The 13,003-nt window shown below is 33.4% G+C and overlaps 1 protein-coding gene across 2 annotated transcripts in view; it reads right to left on the bottom strand.

The window, feature by feature from the left end:
* Positions 1 to 5,457, bottom strand: part of LOC127704335 (soluble guanylate cyclase 88E-like) — a 208,183-nt gene extending 202,726 nt beyond the window's left edge. For both annotated transcript variants that reach the window (XM_052208350.1, XM_052208351.1), the window contains exon 1: positions 5,346 to 5,457. The gene's annotated coding sequence lies outside the window, so the exon portion shown is untranslated. The remainder of the gene's footprint in view (positions 1 to 5,345) is intronic.
* Between the last annotated feature and the right edge of the window lie 7,546 nt (positions 5,458 to 13,003).

The raw sequence follows: 13,003 nt of genomic DNA, 5'->3' as shown, positions 1-13,003 counted from the left end.
ATTTTATCAGTGTTCAGATAATACAACGGAACCAATGAGAATTAATAAAGAAAATTATTTTATTAAGAAATACCGTCCTAAATCAAATAGATGAAATGAGAATCTGGAAGGCATTTCTTTATAATTATGTACTTTCACTTTCGTTTTAAGTACCTACGTTGTGCTATATTATGACGTTCAGGACTAAATAATAATGTCGCTGATGGACGTTACCCCTGACGACGTCGCCAGAAACCATATCCTTGAAGATCTGTTAAACAGTGAAACCGGTAGGATACTATGGAGAACATTTTTGAACAATTTGTTGTTGTAATAGACAAAATGTGAATATTCATATTGAATATAAATATTTGGTGCATTTTCAGCCTTATTTTTTTTTCCTATTTTATGCACAGCGTGGACAAAATTTAAAACTTTTTAATATATATACATATATATATATATAGCATTCAGAAAATTAGTTTATACAGAATAACAAACAAACCTATCACAAAATTCTTCAAACAATTTACCAAAGAAAAGAAAAAAAAATCCAAAATGTCATTTATCATTAATACAATGTCTTAAAAATCTTTTAAAAAATGAATTATTTCCCTTTGTACAGTAATAGATTAATTGATGAAAAATTGAATTCTTGGGAAAGGGCTATAACTGAACAACGAGAAAAGCTAAAATCGTGAAAATTGAACTTGACCTTCATATAGTCACAAGAAACAACATATCTAAATTTAATTCTAAAAAAATGTCTTCAAAGCGTTTTCATGTAAATGAACGGACACTGTTTGGCAGCCGCCCGCCCGCCCGCCCGCCCGCCGTACATCCCCAAATCTATAACCGATTTTTACTTCGAAAATCCGGTTAATAAAATCATTCTGAAAGTAAGTTTACATGTAACTGTTAATTTTTTTTACCGTGAAACAGTTGATTTTCAAGAACGTTTTGGTTTCCTCAAATCAAAATGGTTGCCTTTCAAACGTGTATTTTAGGTCCGCTTCGAAGTACACAAGTTCTAAACTTTCCTTTCTTAAATAAAAGTTGGTTTGCAATATAATAACGTCCCAATATCTACGTCTTATTAAGAACAACCTAAGTGGCCATTTAGTCCGTGAAAAATGCCCATGAGACAACTTTCCATCAGAGACCAAATGACGTAAAAGTTTTCAAATATAGGTCACCGTATGGCATCCAACAATGAGAAACACCCATACGGCATCGCCAACTATAAAAGGCCCCGAAATAAAAAAATGTAAAAAAAATCAAACGAGAAATTTAACGACCTGATTTATGTTCAAAACAAAAAATGAAGAGCAAACATGAAATAAAACAACAAAAGACAACCACTGAATTACAGGCTCCTGGATGCGGTACTGACACATACAGAACGTGTTAGCGCCACCTCCCCCCCCCCCTCCCCCCCAAAGTGGTATAGTGGTATAACAGCACAACATAAGAACAAACTATAAAAATCAGTTGAAAAAGGCATAGTTCATTTGATTACAGAGCCTGTATAGTAAATGCGCGATTGGCACTCAAAGTTGGCGGATGTCTCTGTTTTTTTGGTTTTTTTTATTAAATTTTATGATGGTGTACACGATGTAGTTATATTATATTAGAGGCGGATCAAGGAGAGTACGCCCCCTTCCCCTTTTGATGGCTAGAAATAATGATCATATCATGTTTTTTCACGATTTATATATGATTTTTTAGCATAAAATCGTCCAAAAAAAAATTCCCCACGCTACGCTCGACGGCATATAATCTGTTTTATAGAATTACGCCTCCTTCCAAAAACTCCTCGGTCAGCCCTTGCTTATTGACAATTATAAACTTGACCGTCACTAAAATTAAGAACATTTGTCAATGTACGATAATCATTTCACAATGAAGAGATAAAAGAACGGTTTATTTGTAAAATTATTAACAAAATAATCATTGTTGCAATTTCTGGATGGCATATGACTATTATACTAATTTGAACTTAGTATTGTAGTTACAAGGAGGGGTAAAAAGATTTTTCACGCACTATTATTGTGATCCTTTGCGCCGCAGGGAAATTCATGTTCTAGGGCGATTCTGCATGTATATACAATTGTCTTATTCTCTTGCTTTATACGCAACATTTAGTGTTCCGAATATTTATTTTAAAACTATCATACCCCCCCCCCCCCTTTTCCCCCTTTCCCTAGGTAGAGTGGAATATTTATTAAGATAACCATCACATATCAAATGTGAGTCCTTCAATTTTCAAGGCGGTACACTATCCAAGTTTGAACACTTAAATTTACGTAATGGATATAAAAACAAATTAAATTGCGTTACAAAACCTTCATTTCTTGGCATTTCACCGTTAAAGTATTCGTTTTTATACAAAGCAAAATTGAAATTATTTTTGTTCCAATAAAGCAGAAATTCAAGTGTTTACGGATTAAAATAGAATATAAGTTATCCTCTGAAAGAAATTGTTTTCCAACGAGCCCCCAAACTCCTGTTAAACGCCAGGTTTTAATTTACGTCATGCGATTATGCATTTTTTTCTATGACAAAACTTTTAGGACGAAACCGGGTCGTACACATTGACAAAACCGGGTCCGCTTCCATTTTGACATGAACCATTTCTTTCGTTCCATGCACAGAAATACAAATATTGAGGTGATCATAGTGACTAATCTTGCAATATCCGTGTTAATATCTTTCTTTCAGTACCTTTCTTTCCGTACAATGTGCACAATTTAAACAGAAATTAAACAAATTCGAGGCAAGGTTCACTCAATTAACCATTTTAATGTGCCTTTTTAGTTATTTCTCCATTAATCTAGAACGGTTGTAGAAAATATTACATCTCACAATCGAAAATAGTTGTATATGTGTATGTATATTCTTCAATATCATTAAAACAACACATAAATAAACAGAAATCCTACCTTTTCTATGTCTGTTGATAGTCCGTCATCGTACCGGATATTAGATACTATTGAGTCCAAACATTTTTTGCCGGGGTAGTTTAGAAACAGTGGTATATAACATTTCTAATTATATTCTAATAAGGATGAATTTAGTCTCAGATTAAACTTAATAATCTAATGAATATTCTCTTGGTCTGGTAGTATCTATTAATGAAATTAAATATTTTTGACAGAAAACCCCTTGTTTAATTATCTTTCTGCTATCCGACCACTGTCCGAACTAAGATAAATATTTATAGCAGAAATATCGTTTTGTTAATTTTCTTTGTGCTTTCCGACATTTTCCCAGGCTATGATTGAAATACAAAAATATCACGTGATAAACGTTCAGATATAATCAATTTATTCGGGGACATTATATATTAATAAACCATTCCCAGGTTTGTTGTCACAATGCATAACAGCACGCTCTATTAAAACTACACACACAACACGTACAGGGACCGTCTCAAAGCATGAATTATGTAATTGCGTTATCATTATACTTGATAATTAATAAACATTCGCATCATTAAAAACACATATGTTTTGTCAAAAGGCAAATAGGTTCTAATATATCAATGATTTTTTGACTGCAACCTAGTCTTTATTTCTTTACTATCCCATCTACAAATGAACTTGATTGTTGAAATATAAAAAGTCACGTGGTAGCCTATCCATAGAGGGACCGTATCAAAGATATAGATAACTACCTGTATAAATTATCAAACATTTTCGAGAAGTTTCGAGAATCTTGTTTCTGGAAATATCCGAAAGGCCCATAGAAGCTACCAAAACTCGCCAATATAAAGGGCGTGACCCCCCGCAAAAATACCTCGTATTGGACCTGTATTTTAATTGATAGGTAATTAACAAGGCAAAAGAAGGTCCCCTGACCATTTTTGCATGCTTCACTTGCTTTGGTCATATCTCAGATACTGCCATAAACATTCATGTTATCACATAGGAATACATTATTTTCTATATATTTTCTCCATTCTTTACATCAAAATAAAAAAAAAGAAGATTATGTTTGGTGCAAACCTTAAAGTCTATTCAATAAACATATGTAAACAATTAATGGTCTATCTGTATTAAGAAAAACACAATTTTTAAATTGAGGTTAAACTTGCACAGTCCGTAGCAATATTTTCAGTGATTTTATAAAATTCCTAACAATTTCAGTGATTTTACAAAATCACTGAAAGTTAGGGATTTCACAAAATCGCTAATTATTTCAGCGATTTTTACAAAATCCCTACTTTTATGAATTCACTATAACATATACATCTAAATAACCGGATGATTTTAATTGATACTCATTAAACTGATGAAAAATATAATTACTGTGTATTCATTTATTTTCGTGGGTACCAATTTTCGTGGATTGAGGAAAAAGCGCATTTTTGTGGATATTTGATTTCGTGGGTTGACTAATATCTCCTTTATATTCAAATGCCACTCATGTAAATTTCATCAACTTTCCGCTTTTGAGTATTTGAGTTCATGTAAAACAAATAAAAGGGAAAGTGGCTTTAAGAAAACAACTTACTGCTTTATCTGACTTGTTGTTATTATCTAGATGTGAGCAATAGTCTTAACCAATACATAAATTTTCTTCCATACTGTCTTTACATTCAAAAATATTAATGAAATACAGATATCTTTGAAGTATTGTAGTTGTTTATTCAGTGAAAAGTATGTATAAATAATATTTATCTTTAATATGATGTAACATTAAGATAGATTTTAAGTGTACGTATTATATTCTAGATTTTAGTAATATATTTTTTGTGAGGTTGGTGTTGCTCAGTCTTTTGTTTTCTATGTTGTGTTTTGTATACTGGTGTTTGTCTTTTGGTCGTTTTTAGTTTTTTGCCATGGCATTGTCAGTTCGTTTTCGACTTATTTATAAGTATGATTATCGCTTTGGTATCTTTCGCTTCTCTTTCATGTTGTGGGTACGATACTAATAGAATATATATAGTTTAAAAAAAGAACCAAATAATCTCAGGGGCGGATCCAGCTATTTATAAAGGGGGGGTTCCAACTATATGTCCCCATTCAAATGCATTGATCGTCAAAAAAAAGGGGGGGTCCAACCCCCGGTACCCACCCCCACCCCCCCACCTGGATCCGCCACTGAATCTTCATTTTGTTATGGAAAAAACTCAAAACTGAGGTTGTTATCGTGACAAAACGAAATTGGTGACACGCTTTTTTTCAATTAATTGCCTTCCCAAAAAATGAAATACGTTGTCATAATACTGCTCAATGTACATTTCCTTATATTATATTGAACTTCAACATTATCGATCATGATCAACATGTATTGTGTAAAATTAGAATGATCTCATGCTCGTAAGTGTTAATATTCTTTAAAAACTTAAAAGTTATGCTTACCTACTGATGCTGTCTTTGGGTATTTCAAATATGTTTCTGCTTTATCTACTGTACACTTCAGTTTACAGTGAAGAGCAAAAATGATAATAAAAGAAACGAAGACTTAATATAATGAAACCTAATCCTACTCGCAAATGCATATCCCCACTTGTATATATTTATATAGTGAAGGCCATACATAAGATGATACTTTGTTCAATTATTGTGTAAGATTGTTGGTTGAGTGACATTTCTGCTGAATAAATATAGCGAAACTTATCATACTGTATTTAAGTGTTTTTTTTCCTAAAATTATTGGGAGATCACGCACATGACATTTCCTAAAAGATGAAAACTACAAGACAAAAACAAATTAAAAATAAGCGAGGAAAAACATTTTCCCCTTCGATAAACAAATTGTAGTTGTAAATTATTTCCGTACCATTTAATATTGTTCTGCTTTTTTAGCTACAGAAGTTTATACCATGTTTTACCCTTTAGACGCAGACTTGACAGTTATAATTGTAGATCTATTGTTCCGTTCATAAATGTACTGAAATTCTCTGGCTTCGATCAGTCATATTGTATGATTACTAACCTATGTATTTATCTTCTTTATGACAAGAAGATATCAGAAAGGAGAAGTGGAGTGTGCATCAGATGAGTGAGCATTCAAACGTTCACAATAGAAACCTTATCTGTCCAACATAACGAGCTCTAATTCGCACTAGTATACAAAAGTATTGAACAAATTTAACAAACACTGTCAAACCCTTCCATCAACACAAAATGCTCCAAAATGACAAAAATCATCACGATATGACAAAAGACAGCCCCCAGTGTTTTAAGCTATCAACCTTCTCCCTATTAAATATTTATCCGTGGACTAATACAAATAACTTCAGATAACACACAATTATAAAAGAAAATTCCTTTAATTCTAGAATAACGGTATAATTTAAACGTAAACCAATAAAAGAACAGCGTTCCAATATCCCCGTCGATGCACACATTTTATCTGTCCAAGGGCAATAGCTGATTTTTTTATTTTTTTGTTAAGTTGGCCCTTTTAAATATCTTGAGAACGCTTACAATGCAATTTTCCATTCAATATATTAATATTTGCAAGGGGTATAACTGTTTTAAAAAAATTGATCGGCACTTATTTTTCGAAGATGTCCGAGACATAGCTGATATAAACCTTTGATATAAATATCTGGTAAGAATTGTACTCGTGGACGCATACAATGCAATTTTCTAAATAATTTACATTTCTAAGAGACATAACTCCTGCAAAAAAAGTATCAGCAATGATTTTTAAACTTGTTCAAGACATTGCTCATATAAATCTTCCATATAAATTTCATAACAATCCTTTGAAATAATGATTGGGAGGGCTTACAATGCTATGTTCTAAGAAAATTCATATTTACAAGAGGTCCAAGTCTTTAAGGCCTTAGTTGATCTGTACTGATTTTAAAAATTGCTGATATAAATCTTTAAAATGAATATATAAAATTCTGGCAAGAACTGTACACGAGGAATTTCCCATATAATTAATGTTTCTAAGGTAACTCGTTACTCTTTCAACAATACCTGATCGGCACTGAATTTCGAACTTGTCCGAGACTTTGCTGATATAAACAAATGACATAAATTTGATAAAATTCTGGCAAGATTGACCTATCCAGTTGTGTATGAACATTGTGAAGTCTGCAATTTCACACTTTCAGATCATTTGATATTCTTCGTGAAGACGCGTCTGATTTTTCTTGTTTCTACTAACCTTTATATTTTAATGCTATTTGGCTTTCCACTCTTTCGCTGTTGATTTTTTGTTGTTGTTTTTTTTTAAGTTGTGCTTATTGTTATTTGACGTATTTATTGTATGCCTATAGTCCGTTTATATATATTTCATTATTATTAAATTTTGTTATATTTTGAGGGTGGGTGTTAATGGGTTGTCTTTCTATTTTGTCATTTTTTCATTCTTTTTTTAATGTTATGCTTTCTTTTCTATATAATGTGTATATCGTTCAAATGAATTTACAGCTATTTTTACAGTTTACCCGTTTGATTCTTTGACGATATTTAAAGGCAGCACTACTATAGACAGGTTTTTCCAATTATCTGCCTTAGTTTGTGACGCGACTCCTAGGCGTCGTTGTAGTACGATCGCCATTACAACCGTGAAAAAAAATGTAAACAAGATATACATCTATTTCCCAGACCGCATATAATTAACGTAAACACAAGAATGTGAAGCGTACTTGACCTCGGCAAATTTCAAAATAAATAATAAAGTAATTAGATAAGGAATGGACATTAAAATTAGAAGTGTATTGCAGGCCAGGTGTCGTGTCCTTAAAATATAACTCACGGTATTCAGTGATACGTTAGAACTGGGACATAATATTTACAAATACGAATCCCAAGTTACATTTCGATTTTAATCATTTGGTAATCATAATATTGATTATTATAACACATACATAAATAAAAATAAATAGTCTTGCGGGTCGAATGTGACATATCAGAAAAACCAGGTGCAATTTTATCAAACTCAAAGAAATTTCTGTAGTCATGCAAACCTATAATGAGTCAGTCCTAAAATTCAACAATCCTCTAATCCGACGGTCCTATATTCGACAGCCCGTTTTCTCCGGCGCGCGGTTACTTACTTCTTCTGAAAAAAATATACCTATAGACATGTACCGTTTGATGATAAACTTTTTCACAGAAACGATTTTTTGGCTTGTGGTTCGACTCACGTATACTGCTCAAAATTGAGTGACGTTTTCGTATCACTTTTGTCTCCGCATGGATTGCGCTATATGCTATCAGTGCGTCGGGCCATATGTAGACTTAACTTTGCGATTTAATTGGGCCGAAGAAGTGTTGAACTTTCACGGCCCATTTTATTTAATTGGGCCGAAGAAGTGTTGAACTTTCACGGCCCATTTTATCATATAGTTATTATATTACTAATGTGTTCGATTCCAATTTCTTTTGCAGAAAAATTACTTGACATGAAACTACTAGTATGTATAGTATAACATCATGCTCCGGCCCGTGCTTAAAATAAATGAATGTCATTTAACCACAAAAGACGCAAACGTGTAAATTAAAAGCAATGATTAGAACTATGTTTTAAAAGCGTCATTTAGTTTTTTGCCAACTCCCCCTCCCCACCGCACCCCAAAACAGAGGTCTCGTATATTTTCATCCTGACTCTGTATTAAACTCCTTTATAAGTCACCGATATATATATAATACAGTGAAATACAGAATTACAGTATTACATTAGGGATGTATAATGGACCATCCGACTAAAGTGAATATATACTTTAAGCACACATATTCCTTCATATATGGACCATTAAGACGAGGGTTATAGAGAAGTGCCCTTAACAGTAAGTTTTGCTGTGATTTGTCTATGGATGCAGCTGTTTGTAAAACCTTTAAGTTTTTCAGCAAGAACTGGCCCCCAGGAATACAATAGTTTACAAGCCTTAATTTTCGAAATACGAAAGCGCCGTCCCAAATAACCAAACATCAAACTAAGTGTTAACCTCATCAGTACGATCGAGCAACAGCTGATCTGCAATATCGTAGTTGAAAAATAAATTGTGTATTTATTCCACTAAAGTAAAGAAAACTTAGTTACATAAGACAAGTATACAATAAGGCGTAACTGTCATTCATAATTATGTCTATATACGCTGACGTGGTTTCCTGATTTTATTCAATTTTGAACTCCTTACTCCTCTGTTAACAATATGTTTGTCTGAGTTAATGTTGTCGGAACGTCTGTCCATTTTGCAGCCTAAAGATAGTCGTCATGTATAAACAAAAATCGTCTCTTCATATTTGTTTGATTTGCATCCAATTATAACTACATGCATGTATAGCCTCGGGTAGGTTTCATTGTTATTATCTAAAGAAATGTGCAGGAACGGATTTAGGGGGTGCCCAGGCAATCTATGAAGCTTCATTCATGGTTAATTCAGACTTTTTACCGCTTCCACTACAAATTGTGTCTTGTTTGGGGACCCGCGGCCCCCCTTTTCAAAATCCTGGATCCATCTGATGTGTAGATCTTCTATACAAACAGAGGGCAGATGCACTGTGGTCATCGGATAAATTTTCATAGATAATTTCGTTTGACGACGTATCAACATTCGTCTGACAGTGTAATTTTACTTTCATAGAAAGTTTATTAAAAAAAAGGATTGTGTGCAGTCGGCACAACTTGTCACGATGATAGTTCACATATTTTATTTATTGATTTTTTTGCACATCTGAAATTTTCTAGAATTATTTGTGTTATTTGAATGTACAACTATTAACTGCACAAGAAATGCCTCCACCTTTTTTATAACTTTCGGCAGTATCCATAGTGAAATAAATAAGAAAATGAAGGAAATACAAATGTAAACAGAAAATCGATAATGTTTTGATCAATACACGTGCGTTAGTTTTCACGGTTGTAATGGCGGATTGGTCACGTGAGAGGTCAATGGATGCGCCCATGTTTTCTAGGTCACTTATATATAAACCCGTCTATATTCATTAGATTCATTTATTTGGAATCTTTATTTTCACAGGAGTAAACGAAAATAGGCTTGTTGATAATTAGTTTAGATTGATTGGTTGATTGATTGTTGGTAACCAACGCCACTTTCAGTATTATTGGCTATATCGTTGAGGCCAGTTTTTAAATATGGAGGAAGCCGGAGTGCCTGACGAAAACCAACCAACCTTCGGCAGGAAAACTGGCAATCCAAGTCAATTAAGATCGGAGTCGAATGCATCTGCCACGTGCGGGGTTCGAACTCTTAAACAGTGTCTTCATGCCAGTGATTGCTGTAGACGAAGTTCTACTTAGACTACTCGACCACCGAGGCCCCCAGTTAGCTAGAAATGTGTATATTGGGTATTTAGGAAGAATGCAAAAACAAATAAGAAATATAGGTCAGTTCAGCGTTAACATTAATACTGTTTGTAACAAGTAAAGCCAACATAATCAAACTGACAGATAAAGAATATTGGCTCTAACAATTATAGTAATTATAGTTATCTGTATTACACGTGAGAAATTGTCTTTGAAGTGATTATTTACGAACGCTGTTTGTTGTTACATAATATAGAGAAGAAATGATTATCTGGTAAAGCAGCTATATTTTGTACTTTATATGTGCTCACTTGTTAACCGTTGGTGTATCTTAACTTTCACGTAAAATTAATGATTCGACTGATCAGTTATGTTTTATCTATCGTGATCGTTGTTATATTTTCTGTATATTTTCAATAACTAAAGTGTGTACTCAGGGTGATTTACAGCTTGGCGTATGATATGGGCACACGATCGTTGTTGTAGATTGTATGTATGTATCAATAAAACGGGACAGCAACCATCAACACAAATAGCCAAACACATCTAGAGAGCAACATACAATCTCCAACAATAGGCAGGTTTCTATACAAACAGAACTGATTTGAACAGACAATGCTGTTAATTGTTTGAAGAGAAACCATGTAAGATCTGCCATCAAAACAAATTATCGAAAACGAAATGCTAGACAGCTGGCAGTACATGTACACAGTCGCAAAAGTTAAAATTAAGTCTAAAATGAACTTTCCAAAATGCTCTGTTTTATCGGAGTAAGGATGAGAATCTTTAACAAATTATATGGACTGTCAAAGGATCACATATTTTGCTAGGTTAGATCAACATCGTGCAAAATGATTTTAAACGAACTTAGTTATCAAAAACTGAATATTTTAATCATATAAACGACATAGTCCACTGTACCAGACCATTATATACATGGACAAATATTTTAAAATAAAAACATTTAATAAATTTTTTGGTATAGAAGCTTGTAATAAGATTAAGTCCGAAATGCTTGAAAAGCGAAGCCTCGATGATTCATATAACCGTTCATTTTACATTACACAAGCACGACAGTCCTATTTAACAAACGTAGATGATTTTGGGGCCTCTCGTCTTAAAGTTTCTGGCTAGAACAAACTGTCTTTCATTGAATGCTGTGTTATTCCGCATAAAATTGAAATATAGTGATACATGTCAGACATGTTGTATTGAAGAATCTGTTTTGCATGTATTGTTGGAATGACAGGCATACATATAAAGATATTCGAGAACGTTTCTTTTCTGATTTGCACGATTTCCTTCTGAATGCAGGAACTGGCGTGTTTTTCTCAGAGTTGCCTCGCTTTAATAAACTTCAATTAATCATCGGCGACATAGCCTTTTTGTTCGGTGATGATATCGGAAAAAGGTTGATGAAATGGGCAAAAAATATCTGACCTCAGTCATTAAAGCTCGCAATGAGTTGTTGCATGTTAATGTCTAAATCAATTAATATGTATGAAGGTTTGAGTGTGCCCAATTTATGAGAATATGTATTTTAAGAAAAAGTCTAAATATGTGTGTAATCTTTTAATAATATTCAAGATATCGCACTGCACTTGAAGGTTTCTTTTTATCATTTTTAGAAATGTTTATTGTTAAAGGTCGGATTTTAAAAGGAATATATTGACATTTTAAATTTTATAATGATGTGATTTTTTTACGTACATGTACGTAGTTTGTATGACGCAAACATTAATACCCCTATGGTGTTTGCCCCCGATGTAAAGGGGTCAGTTTTTCAATACATATATATATATACAGTATATATCTACAATTTTTTTTTACAACCCGATATAACTTGTTGACAGAGTATTGATAACTATGATCATTAGTTCTACATTAATATTTTGTTTACATCTAAAAACCTTCACAACAAGAAAGTACACGGATGCCCCACTCGCACTATCATTTTCTATGTTCAGTGGACCGTAAAATTGGGGTCAAAACTCTAATTTGGCATTAAAATAAGAAAGATCGTATCAAAGGGAACATGTGTACTAAGTATCAAGTCGATTGGACTTCAACTTCATCAAAACTACCTTGACCAAAAACTTTAACATGAAGCGGGACAGACGGACGAACGGACGGACGAACGAACGGACGCACAGACCGAAAAACATAATGCCCCTCTACTATCGTAGGTGGGGCATAAAAACATATATAATGCCCCCTTCTCATACACGGATTTTTCTTACGAGTCCTTACAGATCGCCAGCTCGTAGTCAGTTGCAATCATCCGTAAATAACTCGCTGGTATCCGCAAATAACACGTCGCAACTCACAACAACTATTAGACACTCTTAAGGATCCGTGAAAGGCGAGGAAATATGTCAAAAATCTTCGTACGATTTTCCACGGATTGATATTTCCGTAGATAACTATTACAATCTGTTAGTATCTTAAACCGCTAGCAACAACACGTAACCATCCGTAAACTGCTCGCAAGAATCCGTAAATTATTCGTTACAATTTATTTTACGATTTGTTACGGTTAGTTAACGACATCGGACTATTTACGGATTTTTACGATTACTTGTACGTGCTGTTTACGATTTCATTTGGGTCGCGTTACGATGTTTTAATGGATTGTTACGAATCATTACGAGCACTTTACGGGTAGTTGCGAGTTTTTTACGAATAGATACGTATACTTTACGTATTCTTACGTATTCTTATGTATTGTTTACGATAAGTATTCGTAAATACTCGGAACTTCTTCTTCTTCTTCTTCTTCTTCTTC

The sequence above is a fragment of the Mytilus californianus genome, unplaced genomic scaffold (assembly GCF_021869535.1).
Source record: "Mytilus californianus isolate M0D057914Y unplaced genomic scaffold, xbMytCali1.0.p SCAF_6, whole genome shotgun sequence".
NCBI lineage: Eukaryota > Metazoa > Mollusca > Bivalvia > Mytilida > Mytilidae > Mytilus > Mytilus californianus.
Note: the sequence above shows the minus strand (reverse complement) of the source record. Positions and strands in the feature narration are given on the sequence as shown.